The sequence below is a fragment of the Panthera uncia genome, unplaced genomic scaffold (assembly GCF_023721935.1).
Source record: "Panthera uncia isolate 11264 unplaced genomic scaffold, Puncia_PCG_1.0 HiC_scaffold_351, whole genome shotgun sequence".
In the NCBI taxonomy this organism is placed as follows: Eukaryota; Metazoa; Chordata; class Mammalia; order Carnivora; family Felidae; genus Panthera; species Panthera uncia.
This window is the reverse complement of record NW_026059486.1, coordinates 26,205-30,370: the sequence shown is the minus strand read 5'-3', so window position 1 is coordinate 30,370 and position 4,166 is coordinate 26,205.

Genomic DNA, 4,166 nt, shown 5'->3' with positions numbered 1-4,166 from the left:
GTGTTTTCCCTCAAGGTTGTGACTATATATGACATCACAATGGACATTCCAAGGTAAACCTGACAGGGCCCAGCCAATGTGCACGCTGCCCAAGTGTCTCTTCTGAGCCATGCCCATCTGCTGCTCCTTTTTGCAGCTGCTCACAGGCTCTGTCCTGACAGCCAATGCTCAGGGAAGACCTCCTTTACAATTCCACTAAGATTGGGCTGGACAACTTGGCATAACGTAAAGAGTATGGAAGCAAAATTTTAAAGAAGGCCTTCCAGGGGCGCCTGGGTGGCGCAGTCGGTTAAGCGTCCGACTTCAGCCAGGTCACGATCTCGCGGTCCGTGAGTTTGAGCCCCGCGTCAGGCTCTGGGCTGATGGCTCGGAGCCTGGAGCCTGTTTCCGATTCTGTGTCTCCCTCTCTCTCTGCCCCTCCCCCGTTCATGCTCTGTCTCTCTCTGTCCCAAAAATAAATAAAAAATGTTGAAAAAAAAATTTAAAAAAATAAATAAATAAATAAAAATAAGGCCTTCCATGTGGCCTGTCTTGCCCTATAAGCATCTTCTCTGGAACTAGTCAGTCCCTAGAGTCCAGGTATGGTGTCATATGTTCCCAGTTACAAATCAGAATAGAGGGTCAAGTACATTTAAGAAATCTAGGATATCTTCAGTAGATACTCTCAGAAAATCTGATATATATGGTTTCCCAACTCCAAGGTTTGACACATTTCTCAGTTGCTATAGCATTGAAACAGAGAAGAGATGTCACATAGGGAAATTAAATCACCTTAGAGGATTGCTGTATTCCAGAATCCATGGTCTCATTTTCCAAGTCTAGAACATATATTATGTCATTACACCCAGAGTTAACTGGATTCTCTATGGGTAATTCACTGTAAACAAAATTTATAAGGAATTAACTTGTGCTATAATCAAGAGAAATAAAACTGGCCAGGACATTTTTTTTCTTATAGGAAAGTTAATCTGGAAAATCAATTCAATTAAATAACTACTGAATAAAAGACACTGTTTTAGAAAAAGACAATCATGCGGGGCACCTGGGTGGCTCAGTCAGTTAAGCGTCTGACTTCAGCTCAGGTCATGATCTCACAGTCTGTGAGTTCAAGCCCCACGTCAGGCTCTGTGCTGACAGCTCAGAGCCTAGAGCCTGTTTCGGATTCTGTGTCTCCCTCCCTCTCTGCCCCTCCCCCGCTCATGCTCTGTCTCTCTCTGTCTCAAAAATAAATAAAAACATTTAAAAAATTTTTTTAAAAAGACAATCATGGTCTCTCAGTCTCTCACCTTATAGAATTTTCAGTCTACTGGGGCAGCCAAAGTAATATTCTCAAAAAGTCCATCACCAAGGAAGTGGTTAAATACACATGGTATGTCCATATTATGAAATACTTTGCAGTCACTATAAAAATCATAATTATAAAGAATTATACTTGTCATGCTGAGCACATACTATGTGGCAGGTGCTAGTATATGCCAACCTAGAGTTCTAAGGTTAGGGATGGAGATACTGTTTGGGTTCTTTTTTCCTTTCTTTCTTTAAAATTTTTTTTAATTTATTTATTTTTGAGAGACAGAGACAGAGACAGAGTGTGAGTGGGGGAGGGGCAGAGAGAGAGGGAGACACAATCTGAAGCAGGCTCCAGGCTCTGAGCTGTTAGCACAGAGCCCGACATGGGGCTCGAACTCACGTACTGTGAGATCATGACCTGAGATGAAGTCAGACCCTTAACGACTGAGCCACCCAGGAGCCCCTGATTTGGTTCTTAAAACACGTTTGTATGGTTTTACAAGCACCTTTTTCTATATGTACATAAAAGTTAGTTCTTCGTGTCTTGAAGATTTACTCACCATTATGTTTGAGTCATCTGCTATTTTCTACAGCTGAGATTCATTTTTATCATTTCATTGGATTGTATAACCACTGCATAACTTATTTATCCATTACAATATTGATGGACATTTGGCTTGTTTTCCAAGTTTGGCTTTTATAAACAATGCTGTTAAAAACATCCTTGTCCATGTATCTTGGTGCACCTTTGTTCCTATTTCTCTACGGCAGTGGTTCTCAAGCTTTAACATGCATCAGAATCATGTGAAGGGCTTGTTAAAACACAGATTGCTGTCTCTATCCCTAGAGTTGTTGAGTAAGTTTGGAATAGAGCTCTGGAATTTGGCATTTCTAAGAAGTTTCCAGACGTTGCTGATGCTGCTGGACCAACGACTACATTTTAAGGTTCTCTGCTCTAGGGCATTTACCAAGGAGTGGAGTAGCTAGGTTATGGAGCATGCATAACTTAAACTTTAGTAGACAGTGCTAAACTGCTTTTTCCCGAGTGGTTACGTCAACATTTCCACCAGTGGTGAATGGCAGGTCTTCCTGTTCCATTTTCATGCCAACATGTGGTATTTTCAGGCTGTTTAATTTTAGCCAATCTGGTATATGTGGAAATGGTATTTCATTGCTTAACTTAAAGTCCTCTGATTACTAAACTACTAACTTGTGAACACATTTTCATAAGTTAATTGGGCATTTTGTTTTTAGACACAATGCTGCATTCCAGTTTCTAATATTTTGTTTGGGATTTTTGTTACCTCTTTTCATGAGAGAGACCATTCTGTAATTTTTCTCTCTTGTTCTTTGTCAGGCTTTCGGTATCAAGGTCATGCTAGACTCATGAGTTGAGGAATGTTCCCTCTTTTTTTTTATTGTTATGAAAAAGTTTGCATAAAATTGGAACTATTTGATTCTTCAACATTTGGTACAACTTGTCACCAAAGCCATAAAAGCCTGGAGTTTTCTTTGAGTGAAGGTTTTTGGCTAAATATTCAATTTATTTGAAGGCTATAATACTATTGAGAATTTGTAAATTTTTTTGTCTTCTATGGTGACTTATATTTTCTAGTAATTTTTCCATTTAATCTACATTTTCAAATGTATCGATATAAAATTGCTCAAATGCAGTACTGTCTCCTTGTTTTTATATTAGTTATTTGTGTCTTTCGTCTTTCCTTTTTTCCCTATCCTTGATCTATCTTGCTAGACATTTGTCCATTTTAATTATTTCAAAGAGCCAACTTTCTGTATGTTTACTTTCTCTTTCAATAATTTCTCCCTTTGCCTTTATTATTTCCTTACTTCTACTTTCTCCCTTGTCCCAGTTTTATTGAGATATAATTGACAATTCTACCTTCTCTGGATTTACTTTGCGTTTTTTTCTAACTTCCTGAGATAAATGCACTTTTAACCCTTTTTCCCTAATATATGCATTTGAAAGTATAAATTTCCTCTTAAGTACTACTTTAGTTTCATCCTGCAAGTTATGCAGAATTTTTAAAATTTTTTTAATGTTTATTTATTTTTGAGAGACAGAGAGAGAGCACAAGCAGGGGAGAGACAGAGAGAGAGGGAGATACAGAATCCAAAGCAGGCTCCAGACTCTGGGCTGTCAACACAGATCCTGACGCAGGGCTCAAACCCACAAACTGTGAGATAATGACCTGAGCCAAAGTTGGATACTTAACCAACTGACCCACCCAGTGGCCCCTGATATGTAGCATTTTTATCATTCTGTTCCAACTATTTTCTAATTTCCAGGATGATTTTTTCTTTGATTCATGGGTTATTTGGTAGTTCATTTTAAGTTTCTAGACATATGGGGATTTTCTTTTTTTTTTTTTCCTTTTCAAATTTTTATTTAAATTCTAGTCAGTTAACATACAGTGCAATATTGGCTTCAGGAGTAGAATTCAGTGATTCATCACTTACATAAAACACCCAGAACTCATCACAACAAGTGCCCTCCTTAATACCCATCAACCATCTAATCTAACCCATCTGCCACCCCCTTCCCTCCATCAACCCTGTTTGTTCTCTATCTTTAAAGGTCTCTTATGGTTTGTTTCCCTTTCTCTTTTTTTTTCCTCCTCCCATATGTTCATCTGTTTTGTTTCTAAAATTCTGCATATTAGTGAAATCATGTAGTATTTGTCTTTCTCTGACTTATTTCACCTAGCATAATACACTGTAGCTCCATCCACGTCATTGCAAATGGCGAGATTTCATTCTTTTTGATGGTTGAGTAATATTCCATTGTGTTGTGCATGTGTGTGTGTGTGTGTGTGTGTGTGTGTGTGTGTGTTTTCTTTATCCATTCATCAGTCAAT